At 40.6% G+C, this 23,245-nt stretch overlaps 1 long non-coding RNA gene across 1 annotated transcript; it reads left to right on the top strand.

Annotated features, from left to right (window-relative positions):
• The first annotated feature begins 945 nt into the window (after positions 1-945).
• LOC147145936 (uncharacterized) lies at positions 946-10,139 on the top strand. The gene is made up of 4 exons (XR_015087321.1): positions 946-1,145; positions 5,513-5,586; positions 9,115-9,165; positions 9,448-10,139. It is a non-coding gene; the product is annotated as an uncharacterized LOC147145936 (long non-coding RNA).
• The last annotated feature ends 13,106 nt before the right edge of the window (positions 10,140-23,245 follow it).

Raw genomic sequence — 23,245 nt, 5'->3', positions numbered from 1 at the left:
ATATGTTAAAAGAAAAGCACACAAGGAATTTGTCCCCGTAGTTTGAGCCATGCTTGTGTTACACCAAACAACCCACTATAAAAAAGCACATTTAGGAAATAACACATAAGTAAAAGGAGTCGTCAAGCAACAATATCATTGATGCGGTAGTGCTGAACGATGACAGCTGTGCAAATGATGCAGATAGTCATCAAGCAACAGAAAGTGAACAGTAGTGTTTGTAACTGAATATTGATTAGCGTCTTAATGCATTGTAAATCAGACTGTAACGGGTTAAGACACATTGGAAAACTAAAATTGCCTGCGCATTTTGAAAGTGCAAGAGAGGACAACCCTCCTGATTTTCAAGCAATGGCAATATTCCACGGCACTCTCTCCATCAACACTGCCAAGGCAGCCTGCAGAAATGACCAATTTAGGTGCGTGTGAGCGTATATATCTCAGAGCGGGAGATTAGATGCACAGCCGCATCACTGCAATTTGACATTCCTGACAGCCACGTTTGTGAACTTCCATCTGTGTGCTGTCCACGCACCAGAGGTTTCATGACAGCGCGGCATCAGCAGAGTCACACATATCGTTGTGACGAATGTCATCTCAGGATTCTCGATATCCAAGTCTTGCTCACTGACCACATATAAATTGGGCATAACGACACACAAAATGGGGGAGGATTTAATTTGGGCCTGAGTATGGGTACATACTGTGTTTGATCATCATTAAATTATGGCTGCTTTGTGCCACACAAGGTCAGAATCCAAAAGTATCTAGGTGACTTTTTAACTTTAAAATTTTAACTGATTCACATTGAATGATTTTTAAAAAATGTTTTTGTGTATTGTATGCAGTCCATTCAATACACAAAGGGCAGATTAACTGTGTACTGTGACTGAATAAAGCTTTATGTCACCTTGTCTAATCCGGTTTTGACTAATCCCAGGCCAGACGGGCCGGGTCGGATAGAGACGGAGCCAACACCTGGACGGCACTTCTGTTGCGTAAAGTTGTCTTTGCTACGGATGCTTCATCTCCTGTCTCTCTCTGGCTGGACTGCGGTGGGCTGTCGGGAGCATGTGCACCACCATCATGGTTCTCTCCACTTTGGCTCTCGTGCTGCGCCAGCATTTCATCAACCGAGTCAAAACGTGAGTCCTTTCTTTTCCCTTTCATGTCATTTATTGGAGGAAATTAGTTTTTGCATTAAGCCAGATATGTCACAGCACAGCAATAGCCTACAATATACTGTCGTAGGAGCTACTATCAGAGGTACTCCCAAAAGTGAATAAATTAAGACTGGATTTAATAAATGAATAAATAAAACAAGTGACGGTGTAAATGGTTGCCTGTCTCTACATGTGCCCTGCGACTGACTGTCGACCAGTCAAGGGGTAGTCTGCCTTTCACCTGGACTGTCATGATCTGTATTTTTGTGTAATTGGATTTAGCTTTGTCATGTTTTCACTGTGGTCTTTTTTTTTCATGTCTGTCTCATTAGGTTTTTGTGGCCACCTGTTCTCATCAGCCCAGTCCCTTGTGCCTACAAATCAGCTCCATTTTCTTTCTGCCTTGTTGGCTCATTCTGTTATGGATTGGAGATTTTATGGTTGAGTATGGACCCTAGTGCAGGGAAGCAGGGAGGCAAGACTCAATGAAAAAAATGCTGTGCATCATTTGCTCAATTTTATTTCGTCAAGTGGTTGCAAGAAATAAAATCACATCCAGATCGATTTTTTAAGCAAACTATACAACTTCATTCAAAATTTATCTGGACACTGAATGATTTTATTTTTTGCAACCACTTGATAAAATAAAATTGAGTAAACTCAACTATTTTTTTCAGTGCTGGGGAGCAGGAGCACTCTCCAAAAATATATTTTCCACAATAAGAATCCAAAACATGGTAGCCGACTGTATGTGAATTTATCAAAACTGCAAAATTAACAAAAGTCTTTATAAAATGATATCAAGTAACCAACACCAAAAGCAGAATAAACATAACCAGAAACATGACATGACTATTGTACTTGAGAACAGACTCAGCAACAGAAGCAAGAGAAACAAATCCAAACTGATGGAAAAAAATGAGGAACACCTGCATAAGACACGAGTGGCTGAGGGAGCTGATGTGTAGACACAAGGGACTGGGCTGATGAGAACAGATGGGCACGAAAACCTAACGAGACTGACAAGACTTGAATAATGGCACACAGGGAGAACTTGACAAAACTAAATCCAATCAAAACCAAATCAACAAAGACACGGATCATGATACGGAGTCAGCTGGGGTAGGCTCCATGTCCCCGTGACCCTGAACAGGAGAAGCACTAAATGGATCCATGGAAAATAGCTGTGATATCAGGATAATATACACGTCCATTTTAATAAATGAGAATATTGTAGAAAATGAAATGTATTTCAGTAGTTCAATTAAAAAAGCGAAACTGATATACATTACTATATAGATTAGGGGAAAAACGCCAATTTCTACCTATTTTCTATCTATGAAATCATTTAAACTCTTTATGTAGTATTCTAATTAGTACCTATCGTAGCTGACTTTGGGTGAGAGGCAGGATACACCTTGGAGTAGTCACCAGTCATTTGCATGCCGCATACTTGTATCCAGCGGTGGCTGCTGGTCATTCGAGGAGGGGAACCTAATTTTTCCTGGCCTACATCATAAATGTGTTTATTTATTCATAGGTAAATTCTACAGTCCATTCCTTTTCAAGAAAATGATCCTGTCAACAGTATTATCTGCCATGATGTGCAGCTTATCTCAGTTTAGTCTAGTTTTTATTTACACACAATAGTCAGTACATAAAGATCCCAAAATGAGGAGCGTGGAACAGAATCTTAGGCCTACCCCACCACACATGTTGAGTCTTTATTTAATTTTTATGTATTTATTTATCCAAGAAATGTTGTTGCTCTACATTTGAATGCAAATGGTCCATATCCTTGAGAATTGAAAGATAATTGCATTTTAAAATAATCCACATTTATTTTTGATCAGTATATGAATGTAATAAAAAAAAAACAACAACAAACAAATCCGACTATCGTTTATGGTGATAGTTTCTGGGTAAATATATCATCCGCAAAAATTTGTTATCGTGCCTACCAATAAATGATTAAGTTTAGGCACCTCTGCGATCATCACACTTTTTCAATTACAAACTGACCCCGGCCCCACATCAGAGAAGGGAAAAATTATGTGACCCTCACAGGAAAAGGTTTGGGGACCCCTGCTTTAAGTCATACGTAAGTCAGTACATTAGACAAAGGACAAAAACAAATATCTATCAACTACCTAACAAACTATTCATTATTTGGTTAGGGTTACAACTTTTTGCCTTATGATCTAATGATGACGATAGCCCCGGGTCAAGTGTGCAAATGTGCAGATGTTCGCATACATTAAGACTGAAGACACTACATTGTTAAATTTGATTGTATTAAATAGATGAATGCGTGGTCCTTTTCCAGATATTGATCTGTCACATGACATTAGGGGAGGTACTTCATTTAGAGGTCAGTATCTCAAGCTGGAGCTTGATATAGTGTCCACACTATGAGTCATTTTCACATCACCATCCCGCAGCCAGGGTCTGTCCAAGGTTCTTGAGCTCATTAGCGCAGTAAGCGTCAATAAAGAAACATTAATTCTCTAAGAACTCTGACCACATTTGACATTTGTTACCCCAGAAATCAATGATTAAAAGGCTACAGCCTTGGATCATAATTGCTAAAAAGGAAATTAAAATGGATCATGCAGAGTTTCTTCTGAAGCCAAGGGAATACATTTGAACAACAGTGGGGTCTTTGACATCACACGCCTTTGAGGTCGTTCAGTTTGGAATTCGAACCAAATTTCTGTCGAAAATTTGTTTTTAAAAGAGCAGCAAATGGTTGCGAAGTTAACGAACTTTTCTGACAAATGTTGGTGAAAATCAAGGGATAGCTTCTGTCATTAAAGACATTTTCTTTCACCGTCGAAGATAGATTTCGATACTATGGAAATTAATTATGTGTAACTCTGTAAAATGTAACACAAAAATCTTAGTACTTACAGGTTGGTGCAGGCCAGCCCTTGCCTTCAAAATTCTCTTTCACGAACTGCTACAGCACTCTCTTTTACTATTTCCTTAAACTCATCCAAATAGGAGTTGTAAAAAGGTCGCTTCTCATTGCCTTGTGCCTCGTTTTGCCGGCGTGATGATCAATGTGTTGATATTTCACTGAGCGACAAATGCTTGGGAATGCTACGCACAAATGTGTCAACATATGTTAGAACCGTGGTCACGTTGTCTCTAGTATTGCTGGGTAAAAAGAAATTTGGCAACACGTCTTACGACTGTTTATAAATGCTTGCAACTGTTTTGCAAACACTTGCCACTGTTAGCAAAACCATGGATTTGCAAGAAAATTTTGAACATGCTCAAAATTTCCTTGCGAATCCATTGTTAAAAGTGTTTGTGACAAGTATAGCTGTTTGCGAATATTCTTGCAACCATTTTAGAAACTCTGACAAAACCAAAATTCGTGACGTTAGCAAGCATTCGCAGCTCAGTGAGATACGGGATTAAAGTAGCAAATTGAAGTAACATTTGTTTTGAAATTAGAATAACTTTCACATCATGTACATTTGATCTGATGAGCTATCATAGAGGTACATTTGATAAGCATCTGAATATGATGCATGGAATTTTCTGAGTTAAAATTCCTGACAAGTGAGCAAAAATGGATCCGTACCAAATATCCAGGGTGATGTATCAGTTGGAACCCAAGTCACAAAACAAATGACGAAACAAACATGTAACTATGAGCCCATATCCTATTTGGCAGGGGTGAGGACATTTGCAGACATAGCTCAGTTAGCCAGCTTCATAATCTGTCACTCAAGGGAATCCGAAGCTTTATGGCATGCTGTGACCGCCAAATATGACAAATATGCAATTGAAATGCCAAGTTCATTATGTCGTTGTGCAGAGGCGGCACTGGCAGGTTGAAAAAGGCTAACACTTGGTTATGATGCCCTTTGAGGAAATTGTTTTAGATTACTGCCAAAATAAACACTTTGCATCCAGACGGGTGTTTTGTTTGCATACTTCCATTATTCTGCGCTATTACATTTACTATTTTGTTTTTTATGTAAATAAGCTCTGGTTTCACATCTGTTCAATGTATAGCAACTGATAATAAAAAAAAAAAAGATACCCTATAAATTATGAGGCATTTAAAAGAAAACATTATTGTTTCGTAATCCTAAATGTAAGCAGCACCCAATTGATATTCAGCCCATCCCAACATTTATTTTTTACGAGATATCACAAACAAATGCTGGCTCACGCCTTCAGACTTGCAAGCCACATCTCGCTCATCACCTTCATCCCCTCCTGCCGACAACCCTATTATCTCTTAATGCAATACAATGCAAAGTAACGCGTTGCACAGTTGCACCGCTGACCCGCTGACCTCTTCCATCATCAGCTTCCGTTTCTCCTTACAGTTTTCCAAAAGACTCCAGCGAAAAGGCAGCAACTGATGTGCACGTCGGCGAGGCTCAGATGTGAGGCCGTACAGGTAAACAATCAAGCTGCTTTGCCTCTAAATGTCATTAAGTGTTGTGTTTATAAATATTTGCTGGTGTTGTTTCCTTGTGCGTGAAGCACATTGAGTTGCCTTGTGTATGAAATGTGCTATATAAATAAAGTGCCTGGACTTGCCTTGCCGAAAGCGTTTCAGCATTTATATTAATAAAGCCATGCTGATGAATAAATAACCTTTCTGACAAAGGGAACAAAACAGCAGCTTTTAAAAGATTCACTTATTTCAACTTTTGTCTAGAATATTAGTGCAGAAGGGTGACCTTCCTTTTTTAAATTTAACATATACATATAAATATACAGTAGTCACAAAAAGTCAAATCATCAAGGTCAATCAGCATGGGATCGGATCAAAAACATAAATAAAAGGGCGTTTCTGTGATAACTGGGATAACTGACCAAAAATAAAACTGCATATGCAGAGGTCCACTGTTTATTTTATGGTGCACATATGCAACCATATGATCATATCTCACATGCGGGTATGCCAGGAGAGAGAATGAGAGTGTGAGAGAGGCGCAGAGAGGCACATGTGCTGCACCACTCCAGCTGGGAGATGCGGATGGTGCCTTGCTCAAAGACACCTCGTCAACAGCCATCAAGCAAACTAGCTTCTCTCCAACAACCAGTTGACATTTTCTTGCCAGAAAGAGGAAAGTTGTAGAGAGCAAGAATGCAGTACACAAGGTCTCATGACAAACACGGCAGCTGCTATCCCACTTTTACTCAACAGGAGCCACCTTGTGACCGCATACATGCAATTGTTCACACATACTTGCAAAAGGATATTGAATAACCTTGGGTAGTGCTACACATGCCACTAGAGACACAAAACTCTGTAATAGATTTTAGCAGCCCGCTCTGCAACTGGTATGAGAATATAAACGTGTATTGCTTTTTACATTTGCTCTGAAGAGAATTGGCTCCAAGGCCATTGGGCAGTAACTGCCAATGTGTCCTACTGCTAGCGATGTCAGTTCTACTACGTAACTAAGTGCTGTGAAATGTCTTTGATTTGATTAGATAATCCACCAGTTATTCTCCTGAGACATAAGCTTTGATTTGGAATGCATGTTTTGGTTCAGGCAATACAACGTAGCAATACATCATGCAAAATGAACCTGAAAAGAAATGTTTAATACATACAGTACCTCTCTGACAGTGTCAACTGAGAATTATTATCCTTACAAAGGTATGTACCGGTATTTTTGTATATCTTTTTGATGCATACATTTGTGTACTTGTGACCATATACTCAGTCAGTGAATATGTTTTGTTCAACAACATACACAATATTGTACATACACAGTCCCATAGCCAATTGGAAGGTGCTGTGTGGGCCACAATGTCGCGAGATATTTTTAGTTTGTTATGAGCTCGGCATAAAAAGACCTCGTCTCACTGGGTTCACATAACAATCGGTGAGACGCATCAGTATTAAAATGCCTGGTATGGCGATGTCGTCGGGCCTTTAAACATGTTTTCGTTCATTTTGGTTGGACGGATGATGGTGGGGATGTGGTGTGGTGTAAGCCTACACCAGGGAGCTGTGTGGAAGAGGATCCATTTCTAGAATCAAATAACAGGCTACAGTGTTTGACATTGCAAGGATGTGGTGTTAGAAGGAACCTCATGGCAAAGAAAGGAGGCAGCTTGTCCCCTGATGCAAGTTTACCTCAACACTGGAGAGATGTGCGAGAGTGGAGCATCGAGAAGAGACAGGACCCCAGAGTAAGACCATTAGGCCTCAACATCTCTTCTTCAGGTTTTTTTTTTAACCATTGGAAAAACAACATGAATAAGATAGTCTGCTCTGTATTTTATAGACCCTCTGGATATTTGAAAATATATCATACATGTGTATCAAGTTTTCTTTGTATTAACTTGTGGTTGCGAATAAAATGAACACCATATCTTGCCTCACTTACACTTTGACCATATAGTAACCAACTCTTATCTGCTACGTTGTAGTGGCCATTCTATGTTAGATTTTACACATCTGTAGGCTGAAGCCCATTTGTCTTTCATACATGATAAATATTCAATCATTTCAATTAAAAGCCAGGATCTTCACACTTTGTAATACGCAATTATCTCCTTTAATGAACTCGTTTTTTTAAAGAGCCGCCTCCAGCAGTGTGGGATCTTAAATTAGTTGTAATAACTATCCACTCCAGCACCTGACTGACAGCTTTAATTAGTTGTTTCATTTATTAAATAGGAGTCATTGGTGGTGTATTGGTACGTAGGCCTGATTTCAATTCCCCACTCAGTGGCGGTGTGAATATGAGTGTGAATAATTGTACGTCTCTATTTGTGCCCTGTGACTGGCGACCATTTCAGGGTGCAGTCTGCCTTTCACCCAAAATCAGCTGGGATATAGGCTCCAGCAACTCGTGACCCTGAACGGGATAAGCCGTTTTGTGGATGGATGGGTTTATTTGATCTTGTCACTACCTGCTGCTGTTGCCCAGTCACTCACATGCAGTAGGTGTCAGTGCCATTTTTAGTACAATTACTCAATTAACCTCATTCATTAATAAATGTGCAGGGATGTCCTTTGTTCTTTGTTAATCATTATCCTATTTTCAAAAGCTTGCTGAACGCAGAAACTGACAACGTAACAAAGATGTCAATCATTTTTAATGAATTGAAGTTAATTTAGAGAACGCTGGAAACAAAACACAAATTAGGAGCCGTGAATGAACAAATGCTGCACATGTTGTTAGAATAGATAGTAATGATTAAATGGCACAGCACAGAGGCATTTGTGGTCCATAAATGAATGAAATTTGCAATGGAAGCATCGCAAGGACATGTGTGACTTTGATTTTTTCCACGATTGTTTTTCAACTATAAGTTTCTGGAAATTTTTTAGATTTGTAGCATGCATGATTACTTCATCAATACGGAAACTTTAAAGCCTTGGATTAATCAGGAAATGTGAGCAGTTTGCTGGCTTGCATGTTAAAGATCATGTCTTTGTCTGTTCAAATGAATATAGGTTGAAAAGGTTTTGCAAATCATTGTATTCTGTTTTTAATTTACGTTTACACAACGTGCCAACTTTATTGGCATTGGGGTTATGATTATATTAATAGCAAGTCATCTTGCCTAATGGCCATCAGGAGAATGAATCTTTGGTAGCCCTACAGTGGTAATGACCTCGGTCAAAATCCTCATTCTTTGTCTCATGTAATGGCTAAGTTATCATTTAATTTGAGGCTTCAGCAAGTTGAGCTGCTCCCCAGACAGACTTTCATTAGATCTATACAGTAGAATTGCTTTGTTTTTATATACCAATTATTTGCAGTTTGACTATCATTGAAGGCAAGGAAACAGATATTGAGGTTCAGGGTTTCATTATCCTGGAAAAGACACTTTGCTGAAAAGTGGGTTTGCTGTAAAAAAAATGATGAAAATGGTTAATTTCTCCATTTTGTTTCACCCACACCTCCCTCCACCTCCCAATCTCCTCCCCCTTGTCCCCTTCTGATGCTTAAAGATGTGGCTATTGCACATGCAAGCTGTCATCAGGTCCATGGAAAGAAAACTGGTGAGCTCACTCAAGTTGCCTTAAAAACCTATTCTTGCTTGAAGAAGGCAACATTCATTAGTAAGCATTTAAAACGTTTTAAAAACACCAATCTTTGATCTCTGTAAATAGGACCTTACAAAATAAGAATTCTAAAGTCCTTGGTGTAACTACTTTGCCCTGACTGTGCATATGACAATCAACCTCTTGAAATCTTCATATAGCTCTAATATGGTAATCATGGTTGCTTATAGTTAAATCTGGGCAGTGAAGTTCAACTAACATCTCTTCTCCGTATTTCAGAGCGCTTCACTGGACAAATATCCTCGCCGTGATTGTGGAAACAGTCCAGATGGTGTGTCAGCAAAAACCAAGACAAATAGCATGCACAGTATTCATCCTGGGCGGCCACTTGGAGGAGGCTGACTTGAGGATTGCGTTAATTAACATTTAATGTTCTTGGACACGGTGAAGCCTTTGTTCCATATTCTCAAGTGATCACCCAACAGGTGTACAACTGCACTGCACACTTTGGGTGATTACAGTCAGGCATGGATTTTCTGTTGCATCCTTGTTTGAAGAGAAAAATGACCCAAAGTCGCATGGAAGCAACTTCCAATTGACTTCACTATCATTTGACGTTTCTGATAATTAACCACAAGCTCAAAAAAACATTCCCTTGCATCCTGTTGAATCACAATGGCGACGTTCCAATGTGCAGAATCTCTTCGGCAAATGCTCTTTTTCACCTTTTCTGAGCTGAATATTTTGCTTATCTGACAAATGAATCTTGTTTTCTGCCACATAACCTAAATGCTTGACTCCTTTTTGTTATTCAGGTTGTTTTCCTGTTTGCTCTCCCTGCATTCATTTCACATTCCCCTGGAACCAAAAGGCAGCCGAGTCATTTCTATAACACACAGCAAGCACCTCTGTGATCTGAAACAGGACTCCGTGTTATGCATCCACTCTATTAAAAACTCTATTATGGCAAATGTCTCCGTGCCATCGTGTACCATGTCCCAGTGCACTACTGTCTGAAGCCGAGGGAGCTAATGTGGCTAATGTCTCCCCCTGAACATCGCCTCTGCCAAGCATGCACTCTAATCATGCACTGTGTAATCAAGGAGATATGAAACATGAATATCTGCAGGTCCACATCTTGCTGTCGCTCGCCTCCCCGCGCTGATGAGCCCATTGGACTCAAATTACAAGGTGAAAGCAGGGCTTTTGTGCATTTGGTACAGTGAAGGTAATGAGTATGGTCTTCCTGCGAACACTGGCAGAGCACAGGAGTTAATCTAATGATGGGAGAGACTCGTGATGCCTAATGGCCTCAGAGAGAGCAACACAGAGTGATAGGGAATGACAAGGGCTTCAATGCAAAGTCCTTTCGCTTGTGTCTAACTCTTGTATGGCAGACTTACTTTATCATCTCTCCACCAGACTTGAAGACTCCAAGTGGGGACTGGAAGGCATCAAGGCAACAACAATGATTTTATTGTCTCTTGAGAGACTAAAGATAGCCAGAGCTGTTGACTGTTGAGGAAGGGTATAAGCATTTTGTCATTGATTCAACATTGTGACCCAGACTAATATTTCCTGTCATTAATCATCACTCATTAGTCATTATAAATCATTTACAAATACTGGATGTGCTCATGCTGCTGAAAAATCAAGTCAGGTCAGCTGAATGGTGATACTGTATTTTAATAATAATCACTTGTACTTTTTAATCTCAATAAAAAAGAGGGATTTTGAACAAAAATTTATGCAATGTTCAACAGTCAGTAGAAAGAAGACGGAAATGTTTTGGTTGGAACCACAACAATTCACAAAAGGTTTCACCAAATTGTTCAAAATCAAAAGAGGAAATGAAAAATGATACATTAAACAATTACACATTGCATCCACAATGCTTAGTAGTATTTTGATGTGGGGAAAAAGTAACCATGAAAATAAAGGTCTCGAATGCAACTTACAGAATGGGGGGCCGCTTGAGATAGAGTTTGGATGTGAGTGGCCCGCATCAAGTATTCCACCAAAAAGAAAAAAAAAACCACCAACAACAACCAATTCAGTCTTCTCAATCTTTATTATTGACAGTTCAGAACATGAATGGTTCTTCAGAACGTGAACAAGATTAGAGACCTGGTCCTCTCATTTGCCTATTTTGCATACTCCTCAGCATGTCTAGTTGAGTAATGATGTCTGATTTCTTGAGCACCGCAACTTTCTCTGTGCACTCAAGACATGTCAGAGTGTCCCTCTGCTCACCAAGAAACATGCTGTCGCCTGTTTTTCTTGAAATTGTCAGTTCTCGTCATCAACCTTTCTCTTGACTGACATGGACTGGGTGGCAGGTTAGCTTTTCCTTCCACTTTGTATCACTACAGAATTATGTTTCACCCAAAGCTGTCATGAGCCTGAGCTCCTCTTTAAGCACATTTCAGAGACTGTACTTTTTTACTTTTACTTAATTACAGGAGTTGAATCAGTCGTTCTACTTTTACTCGGCTTTTTTTTTATAGCAATATCTAAACGTCTACTTAAGTACAGAGTGTGCGCATTTTACTGTACTACATTAAAGTTGACTTGTACAGGAGCGATCAGTGTCTGGTAGGAGGAGAAATAGCCATCATAGTCAACATAATTACCTGTCTCTGTCCTTCGTAGAGCCTGATGACTTTTTCTTGGTGTAGATGTCGGTGACCTTTGCATTTTTTTTTTTCCAAGCTTGACGCAAGTATTTTTTCTCTTGTTGGACATGTACTGTAGTGTTGCTTAGCAACTTGTGAAGAAGCAGAAGCAACGCACCTCACAAGATGTCAGTTCAGCCAGCATCAAAGGATTAACTCTGCATGCCTTTTTTCTTTTTCCATTGGCATTTTGTGCCACTTTTTCTGCAAGGATGACAAGGACAGAATAAAATATCCCCCGGAAGGTACTGTGAATTAACCGGACTCACAGTTTCAGTAGAGAAGACTAGTAGTATAGTTGTCCAGTGTTAGTTCTCTTAAGTTCTCTTCTTAATAGTTTGATATTACTGCCAGTAGGCCAGTAGTCAGGTGGACGACTGAGCTGAAGTGTTGTTTCGGTAAAGTCCAGTTTAACATTATTACGAGTAGTATTTCAGCATGTTTCTGTTCTAGACATCGTCTATCTCTCTTTTGCGATTAACAGCTACACAGATAAACTTGACTTGACATATTTCAGTTTGAATTGATCACTCTAAATTGCCCCTAGGTGTGATTGTGAGTGTGGCTGTTTGTTTGTCTCTGTGTGCCCTGCGATTGGCTGGCAACCAGTTCAGGGTGTACCCCGCCTACTGCCTGATGACAGCTGGGATAGGCTCCAGCACGCCCGCGACCCTTGTGAGGATAAGCGTTTTGGATAATGGACGTTTTTTGTTTCATTGCCATCATAAAAGGGACATTGATTTTGATCTTATGTGACTGCTGTTGTGCACTTGCGTCTATCTGTTTCTGATGTTTGACAAGACAGAGCACTGAGCGAAGATGAAGAATTCTACATTAGCATATGTTAGCCGGGGACTGCGAGACTAAGGACCCTATTTTGTACCTGCGCAAGTCTAGCATAATGTGCAGTCTAACTGTGCATTGTGAAGTTTTCTTTCTTTTGACATTTTTTTAGACAGGTGCAGTTAGAAATTGGAGTTTGCACCGCTGTGGGAGTGAACATAGACGATTTGATTCCTGGCCAATCGAAGCGGCTTGTTCCCTTTAAGGTGGATAACGGACTCTTTGAAAAATATATGAAAGATAATAATAATAATAATAATTAATGAATGAATTATTTTCTACAATGATTTAGAGGGTTCGATGCATCATGGTGTCATATTTATGAATGAAATACGATGACATCCACCACCACCATCAGCGGAGCGCAGAATCTGTCCACCTGTGCCTGGATCAAATCCAGCAAATTGGCGTTACTGGCGTATTTCCTGCGCCACAACTTAGACCTGGTTTCACCTGGTCTGAAGTCAAGTCTACTTTCTGTTACCAAATTGTCAGGTGCGCTGTGGGGGTGTAATAGAAAATGCCCTCTGTCCCATTGCAGTCTGCAAATTCACAAACACGGGTAAACTAGACTTTCCCCGGCACAAAAATTAAGATGCGGTAGTTTTTACACCATGCGCACGTACGCCTGTCTACAAAAATAGGGCCCTAGATGTCATACAAAATAAGTGCATATTTTATTTTTCATTATATTTTAGCTGGGCACAGCAAATGATTTGTTTCCCAATGTGGAGGAGGAAGTTATTATTAAATAAAGGCAAGCAGCTCACTTTTATTAGAAATACCATGGGTCTTGTATCATTATTGTCAGACAGAAGTCCAGAGAGAGCCTGACAATGGCTTTGATGATGTGAAAGTGAAAACTTCAAAGAGTTACACAAGAAAGCGTCGCTCTCAAGGTATGGAACGATGTACGTTGGAAAAAAAGCAAGTCATTGAATGATGAAAACTTTCACATATTGCGTCTGCACAACACAGAAATAGAGTACATCCATCTTTCCATTTTCTATCAACACTGGAGAAAATTGAACTTGATAAGTATTTAGGGTGCCCAGTGCCGCAATAACCTTTCTCTGTGCAACAGTGGTCCGGAATTTCTGTTGTGAGGATCTTTAAAATCAATCGTCTCACAACATGGTCACTTGAGCCGTACTTGAAATGCATGGTAGGAGACAACCAAATGTACTGTACAGTGGTACCTCTACTTACGAAATTAATTGGTTCTGGAAGAAATTTCTTAAGTAGAAAATTTTGTAAGTAGAGACATGTTTTCATACTTTTCTATTATCTCTTGCTTTGTTTGCATGGACAAAAAAAAAGATTTTGTCCCTTTTTTTCTTTTCCTCGTTTCTAATTCACGTAAAACTATCGGAACACCTTATGGCCCAAGGGGCGAATGACGAGGACGCTGCATAGACATATCTATCACATAATCTATCTATCTACCTGTCTATCTACACACATAGATACATATGGTAGAGGTCCCTCTTAGCCAATGGGATGCCAGGAAGATGCTAGGTAATAGCCAATGGCAGAGCGGCTATGAGTATGTTGTGTTCAGGAAACTCCGGAGCTGCGACTAGCAGCCCATACTGTATTTTTACCTTTCGGCTCCTAAATTTTCTTTCGTAACAAGAGGCAATATTTTCCTGTTGAGGCGTTTCGTAACTTGAAAATTTCATATGAAGAGACGTTCGTAATTAGAGGTACCACTGTACTTTGTATTTTCTCATTTAAATTCACATCCTGAACCTGTTGCCAGCGTACATCAGGGTACAGAATGGACGAGTTTTATGTCTTGATGGTGCAACGGAGTCAAGCGCATTTAACAGAGCAGCATTAAAATCATTTGTGAAGTTGTCAATCGAACCAATATAGCTCGGAAACGAAGCAGTTGCCGGGGGCAGTAGCTCAGACAGCGCAGCGGTGGTTGAAGAACTAATATTTTGGCTGCTAAAGCTTTGATTGTGGTCAGGGCGATGGTAATGAGCCCGCACTTCAAATTTTATAAAATAATTTGATGAGAGCATATCTTCATCATAATCATCATCCACCCTGCTGGAGCAAGCGGCGGCCTCCTGCAGTGCAACCAAGAGTCTGATAAAACGGCATTCACGACCGCCGGTTTGGAGCAGCAAAAATAGTCTTGCACAGACATCCACATGTGACCGCCTACACACAGTCTGCTGGTTAAAAGGGTACACTTTGCCAAGGTGGCTGTAGTGCTTTTGGAGAGGACATGAGAATAGCAAGGTGTGCCTTCCAAAGACTCGATATGTTTGTTCTCCTCTCACAGGCCCACTTCAGGAAATGAGCAGTGGCATCTATCCGAATAGGTCACGCCCACAATCATGATACCTGCGACTCTATGGTTGACACTGTAATGTCGGTAATGAGAAAATGGAGGACACACAAACATAAGCCTGATTGTCATTTCCATAAATAACTGATTGAATTGATTGATTTTTGTGAAGATATTTTTTCACATACTGCACATTACAGTTTTTTGTGTGCTTTGAACACATCACAGAATACAGCCAGCGCCCAGCCCAGATTAGGTTAGGCTAATATTGGTCATACTGAAGGGGAAAAATGTTGAATTATAAGAAAAATAAGTATAAAGTGCTAATTGTGCAAGAAAAATTGTGATCTCAAGAAATAAAGACAACATAGGGTGTCCTTATTTTATTTTTTTACAGCTGCGTATTCCTGCAGAATGGTGGATCTGGATGCCTTATTAAGATGGAACAGTTTTTCTGTGCAACGGGAGTTTGAAATACTCCCTGTGGCTGTATATATTATATTGTGATATTTATAGGAAATTCAGCTGAAAGAACAGAACAGACAAACAGGAAGAAAGGAGAGAACAGAACAGAAATGAGGAAACAAATAACAACAGACAATAGCAGAATAACACGTCATATTACCACTATAATGTTACAGACAAGTAAGAGTGTGAAAGAAAGGCACACCATGTCAGGAAGCGATGCAATGAAAAACAAATAGGACAGGAGAGGACAGGACAGGTGATGTAAACAAAGTAAGCAATTTCCCCTCTAATTTGTAGCCGCTGACAACTTTGCTGGAGGCTGTCATCTTGAAATCATGTGAACGGGGGTTGCATTTTGAATAGCCACCTGAATTTCTGCCTTCAAGCCTTTTCTGTGGCAGTCGCTTCTCCCATTCAAAAGCCTCCTCTATGTGCCCTTCTCATCACGCCTTGAGCATGATGCCAATCTTTGATGTTTCTGTTTTAATTTAAAAGCGACACTTGGACGATGTCTGGCCAAGGGTGGTCTCAGTAACATGCTGTGGGAACTGAAGATGACTGCCCAAATGCGCTGAGAGCTGCCAATCCTGTTCAGTGTTGAACAGCCCTGATGTTGCTCTAGCTGTTAGTTTAGTTAGCTAACGTGAGGGTTCGTTGGTGGTCGGTGGAACAACAAAACGAGAGAGACGGATGGAGACGGATTTCTTCAAACAGCGGTTTTACTCGACACATGGCAGCAACCAGCACATACAGTGCAGTACTTCCAGTTTTCCACGCGATCGACACTCGATCACCTGACTAAAACTAACCGATCAGGAGCTAGCAGAATTTATGCAGATGCAAGTGAATGAGAATAGCAGATTAAACACATTAACTCAACTGCTTGCGCGACACAAACAATAATATCAAAATGTATGAATGTGTAAATTATATATTCTAACAAATTAACTTAAATACAGGAATTAACTTTGAATTTACTGTACTGTTAAAACTAATATTTCTTAGTATAAACTCTTACAAATTTCAGAACCTTACACACCTACTGAGTATCCCTTCCCTTTATTGTCCCTACATTTCACTGCAAATATGAAGGTTCTTTGTCGATATGTGCCCTACAATTGGCTGGCAACCAGTCAGGGGTGTACAGCGCCTCTCACCCAAAGTCAATATAATAACAAAAATAATGGAATAAGCTCCAGCACACCAGCGATCCTAATCAGCACAAGCCCTATAAAAATAGATGGTGGATGTTAACATTGCTTTAGGGCTTCTTTTTTTTTTAATGATTTGTTTCTTGTTTTCTAAATAAATAATTCAGGAACCTTAATGATCAAATTCAGGCATGTACAGTAGAGGATGCGGCTGTGGTGTGCTGATTGTGCTGCCTTGGAGGGGTTATTAATTGATTATTAAAGAATTGAACTATTAGCGTTGCCTGCCATTAAACTGCAGAAGCATTTGACAACACATCCCTCAGATTTCTCTCCAGCGCCCACTGGCCCCGACAATTCGTGATCTTTCAAGCCAGCGTTGCATTTCAACAGTTATAAGGACTCAGTCTAATAGGCTTTTGCAAGAGTGCGCAATGCTTTCTATGGCACATATCAATGCCGGCACGCTAATACAGTTGCCGCTGTTTGAGTCCTCCACTTACGCTGCTTCAACCCTGCTATCAGAATGACTGTGATCCAATAAACCAATGTAATATGTAACAATGAGCGATAGCCCAGAATAGTTTTACATGGGCGACAAATGGGCTTTCCTCCTCTCTACTTCTCTTGACTTCACGTCAGTGTTAATGACTCTAAAACTGCTTGGAGAATGCAAAAGAGTGGGAGGGAAAGAAAGAAAGAAAGAAAGAAAGAAAGAAAGAAAGAAAGAAAGAAAGAAAGAAAGAAAGAAAGAAAGAAAGAAAGAAAGAAAGAAAGAACGAACAGAAAGAAAGCTGTTTGTCTTTTTCAGCTGATGTTCACTGCAAAACTGACACAAAGAAAATTAGACATTGTACATTTAGCTTACAGTACACACTGCAATGTTGAACCAAACCATATAATTTTGTCTAAATCCACTTACTTTTTACTCGCATATAATGCAAAATGCCACAGATGGGCTAAGGGAAAGTATAGCATCTGTTGTGGTATAAATCTTCCAAAATTGTACTTACCACGTTACACGAAGCAGCAACATACAAACAACAACAAACAGAGCTTACAGCAATACTCGCAGGCATATAGCTGTAGTACACTCTCTGCTTTGTGGGAACAACAACAATTAAAATGTCAAAATGTGGCACTATATTCCACTGAAAAGGCATCCTCTACTTCCCGCTGTTAATTACGCTGCATGTCTTCCAGTAAAGCTCAGTGCTGTCCGGCATGTTTAGGCACTTCGTGGTACTACAAGATGTGCAACTCTCAATTCAAAATTACCGTGAAAACCGATTCAAATACGACCGCTTAAAATCTGCGATATAATGGGGCCGTGAACGATGAATTGCGGTAAAGCTGGGGTTCATTGTACTGTCAAAGTGACTGGATCAAATATGCTGTTCTAATTTGTAAATGCATTAGGAATTAAATTCGGCATTCACTGTGACATTTTGTGGCTCGTCTGATACTTTATGAATAGATTCTCAACACGGTGTTATTGAAATTTACAATGGAGAAAGTAAATGGGTTTAAAGGGCATACAAATTACCACTCCCAGCTTCCCTCCACCGCCAACAGTTTGCAATTGTACTAATTGCACCTATTATTCATGCAGGCAGCATGGTTCCTGTTGAGTGTTGTGTTGGAAAGAAGACAAAAGACAGCACTAGGAAGTAAGAAAGAGAGTGAGGGGGAAGAACAACTCCATAGATGGAAAACAGGAAAGGACAAAAAAGACAAAAGTTTGAAAGAAGGGATGGAAAAGTAATGAAGGATCTGAAATAAACTACATATACATATAAGTGCCCGCTCAACAGGTAATGAACAGCAGGTCTTTGGCAAAGTTCAACAGGTAGTGCACTCTATGACACTGTCTTCCAAATTATTATGTTAGAAAGGATTTAAGTTAAAGTGGAAGTCAACCCAAACATTTTTTTTCATAATATGTTCTATGAAGGGCAACTATCTCAAACACTGCATTCTGATTAATATTGCGTTTGTGGAATAAGAGTTAAGCAACAAAAGCCACCCATTTTTAGCCATCTCTGTGGGCGGCCATTTTGTCACATCTATCGACTGAAAATGACATCACAGATGCTCATGGCTCAGATAACGACCAATCATTGCTCAACTTCAGAAAACAGGTGAGCTGTGATTGGTTTTTACCTCAGCCTTGAGCAACTGTGATGTCATTTTCAGTCTACAGAAGTGACAAAATGGCCGCCCCCAGAGATGGCTAAAAACGGGTTGGTTAACTCATATTCCTCAAACGCAATATGAATCAGAATGCCTTGTTTCAACTAGTGGGCCTGCATAGAACATCCATCCATCCATTATCTATACCGCTTTTCCTCACAAGGGTCGCGGGCATGCTGGAGCCTATCCCAGCTGTATGCATAGAACATATTCTGGAAAAAATATGTTTGGGTTGACTTGCTCTTTAAGTAAACATATCGGTTTCTGTTTCTGTTTTTCCTAGGGATGATTTTTGCAAATGTTTCTCATGTCTTTAAAGATCAGTGATATGAGCAATGAGGAGGGGAAAAAACAATTCCAGGCTACTATGCTCCTATAGAAAGGGGCACAAAATGGGATGGAAGGTTGGGGGCATTGTACTCTTTCAGCAGGCGCATAGTAAAAGACATTACAACAGAAGTCTGACTTGCACGTGTGGGAGGTGGGGGAGGGGGGTGACAAATCAAACACCCTGTCCAGCCGCTGCAGACTTTTTAAGTCCAGTTTTTCTTGAAAGGTCCTGCTTGAAAATGATTTTTCAACATTCGTCCTCCTTATGATCAGCAGTGCATCGGAAGACTTGATAGCTCTGATGGAAAAATGCTAATGTCACGCTGAGTTGAAATTGGTTAAAAAACACGCACACACGCACACACCCACACACGCAACACACACACACACACACACCCACACACACTACTATTGCTAATAGTGTGCAAGTGTTAGGTGTCAGCAATCGGGATTCTGAAGGCCCAGGGCAGATTACAGTGACATAGCAACACATAGAAGTTTGAAAAAATGGAACATACACATGACTGGAATCTGGGCAGTCAAGACACATTGTGAAATGAAGATATTAATGCAATTTCATGTACGTCGTAAATGTAGGCCAGTCCTTCTGATAGTGTTCAGGCAAGCAGAGAAGATTGCCTTGAAGGCCCTGACTGCACACCACAGACGAGTTGTGCAAAATGTGCTGAAACGCACAGCTGGTCACCTGCATTCAAAGGTTTACAGAAGGTTCAATCAAATTCACCTGTAAAGGTTATAGTGCATTTTAAGTTCATCCTGAAATGTCACATGAAATAGCGCCAACTTTTTGTGAGTAGTGTGTATTGCACTTGCAGAACAGTGGGGACATTTTTGGATGACACGATATACCACATCACTCACTTTTTATTTTAGGTAATAGTTTATCAACTGTGGCTGTCCTCAATGTTAATCATCACAACAGATTCATACTTGCGATAATGACTTAGTAGATGCACATCTGCAGCTAACACAGCCTCAAGTCATTTGAGAATGACGCCGCAAGTTAGGCAACCCTAAATTTGAAGGTTCGCTCCTGCAGTAATAAGTCAAACGCTTTCAAGTTGGAAAAGAAACGTCAATGGTTGATCCAAAGACGTTCAATTGGGTTTAGGGATCTCGTGTTGTCTTGGCCGTGCACTTGAGGCCAACCATCTGCCATGTCTGCGTTTCTAAGCACTCTTGATGCGGTTTTCATTTCAGAATTATTCATAGTGCCACGTTCATCGCTCTCAAGTGTTGAGGCCGTTGGTTTAAATTGCTTTGCAGAATTTCACAAGTCTTTGCTTTCTGCCATACGGCCAATATTTGCGGAGGATTGCGGTGACAGCACTTCTTCCTCTTATATAATGAAGTCAGCACTGCGACAATAGGGGCGGGCATGCGAAGAAACAGAGCAGAATTAAGGGGCAAATGAAGGAGAGCCGGGCAGACAGGCGAAACCTTTCTGCGAGCCTTCAATGCTAAGCGACCCAGATGGCCAGTGTGTCATGTCGGATGCCAATTTGATCTCAACGTTGAGATCTATACGACATCCCAACCTCCCACTTGGTGACCCGCCACTGTGTGTGTCTGTGTGTATGTGTGTGTGCGAAGGCCCACTAATTTATATGTTGCACACGCACTTTTGAATTAGCCATTGCACTGATGTGCTCTGAGTTGACATCTGCGCTGCATGAGCCCTTCAGTAGATCGTGGCAGTTTTAACCATTATCAAGCTCGTGTCAGTCAACTTATGTTCAGCAGATTCATTGTTGGGAATGCCTGCAATTGGTACAAACTTTTGAAAGCAAGCCCCTCCAAACTATGAGCGTATGTGGTCATGTTCCACGTCCCCCACTTCAAGGCCTTCGAGGCTCCAATCGAGCTCCCAGCTGGAAAAGCGTGTGAGGGAAAATCGACTTGTCTCCATTCAAGGCTGCTCCTCAGCTGTGCCATTTTCAATCAATAGCTTTGAGGGAATCAGTATCTTCCCTGCAGTTTGAAATGAAAAGCCTCTTTTGTTGGGAATTCCATAGTGTATATAATGATCTGACACTGAAGACACATGCGCGTTTTGAGATGCCGCAAATGACATAATGTGTTCATATTTACATAAAGCCGAATGGCTTTTAGGGACAAATGCTGCATTTGCAGCAAAGGAAGCAAGGTGCTGTCTGTCTACCTATGTTCTGTTATAAAGTAGGAAGTCTTTTTGCACTAATGTAGTTTCTGACACACAACTAGCATGTGAGTCGCATTTCCCCTCTGGCCCCAGGTGTTTACTTGGGACCGTTAAGTCCCATCTGCATATATGCATAGTGCCTCCTACTTGTCCCACTCCTCTTTTCCTCTCAGTGGATGATATGCTTGTGCCTGGAGCATCAACCACAACAACACACGGATGACTTTGATTTGACCACAGCAAAGATGCAGAAGAACTGAATTAGTGTGCAAAACATTGCGCTCCCTTCCCCCCCCCTCTTTATGTTATACATCAGTAAAAGAAGTCATGTTGCCACTTGATGAACCCATTGTATTTGCACAAAAGATGTGTATGTACATTTAGTCAACACTAGCTTGCTTTAACTTGGACTCAACAAACAAAAGAAAGTGGTACAAAGTAAATGAAAGTACACGTTAGTATTGTCTTGAACATTTATGTCATATAGTGAAACCTCCATAAATCCTTCCATTTTCTATCCCGTCATCCTTAATAGGGTCACAGGTGAGCAGGAACATATGGACTTCAGGCGAGAGGCGAGGTACACCGAACGGGTTGCCAGGCAAACGCAGGGCGCCTATAGACCAACAAACAGACTCAAACACATTAACATTGTGGGCCCTATTTTTGTAGACCGGCGCACGAGCGCTCAGCATGAAAATGGGCACATCTTAATTTTCATGCCGGATCAAGACCAGTTTACCATGTTTGGGAATTTGAAAGATCGCGTTGCACCTGGCTGAGCCTTCCCGCATACCGAGGGTGTTTTTTTTTTCATTTCGCACACCTGACAATTTGGTGACAGAATGTAAATGAGAATTTAGACGTGCTAAAAGCAGGTCTAAGTTGTGATGCAGGTGGCAATCACTGCGCCAGGATTTGATCTCCGGTGGCTGGGGGGAGGGGGATAGGTCTTAATTGATGTGTGGGGGGGATTAGAAAAAAATAGATTTTCATGACGTCACTTACTTGAGAGATTATCGTTTCAATCCAAGTATGATACATACCACAAGTATGTTCAATATAAAAGTAGTTTGAACTGGATTTGACCAAAGAATATTCAACTAAATAGTTACGCCTAATACAAGTGACTAAAAGCAATGGCAAATATGGTTCAAGTGCATTGGTGACAGACAGCACCCGACAGCAGCCATGTGCCTGCCAGAATGCAGACAAGAGATCCAAAATGAGACAACAAGTGTATTTACTCACTATGCATAATTCATGATTAATAAAATTAAACAACTATCTTAAGCATAGGATATATTGTTTCAGGTCACAACATAATGAAACATTATTAATAGTCAAATAAATAACATCCAAAGTGCAGCTGCATTGCAAGTAACTGAACGACTCACCCGCCCCCATACCTGCTCTCACACAGCTGCAGTACAAACACAGGAACAGGAATTGTATTGGAACAGAATGGCTCCTTCTGAACTTTTTAATGTGTTTTAATTTAAATGTATAAATAACTAATTTGCTGGGGAGGCTGAAGGTGGGCTACGCCAATTTCTGACGGGGCTATAGCACCCTCCTGCCCCGGCAGGTGGTGTAACGTGATTTTGGTGGGTTTGATTGCGGCAGGCAGATATGTGGTGGATGTCATTGTATTTCATTCATAAATATGACAACAGCATGGAACAATGCGTATGAATCATGAAATCAATTCATAGAATGAATTATTCTTATTATCATCTTCATTTTTGGGGGGAATCAGCCCCTGACCAAGGCACAGCTATGGGTGGGAGTGGGGTTGTCACACATGGACGCATGATCTGGTGTCGAAGGTGGTCTCCAAGTGCTCAGTTCACAGCGGCCAATTTCATCATATGCGTGTGGAGATGTTCTTGCAGTCCCTTTTGACTATACTTTGCATGTGGCAATCTCCTCC

Source organism: Filicampus tigris, chromosome 6 (genome assembly GCF_054856515.1).
Source record: "Filicampus tigris isolate MCC_2025a chromosome 6, RoL_Ftig_1.0, whole genome shotgun sequence".
Taxonomy (NCBI): domain Eukaryota; kingdom Metazoa; phylum Chordata; class Actinopteri; order Syngnathiformes; family Syngnathidae; genus Filicampus; species Filicampus tigris.
The sequence above is the reverse complement of the archived record's forward strand: the minus strand, read 5'-3'. Positions and strand labels throughout refer to the sequence as shown.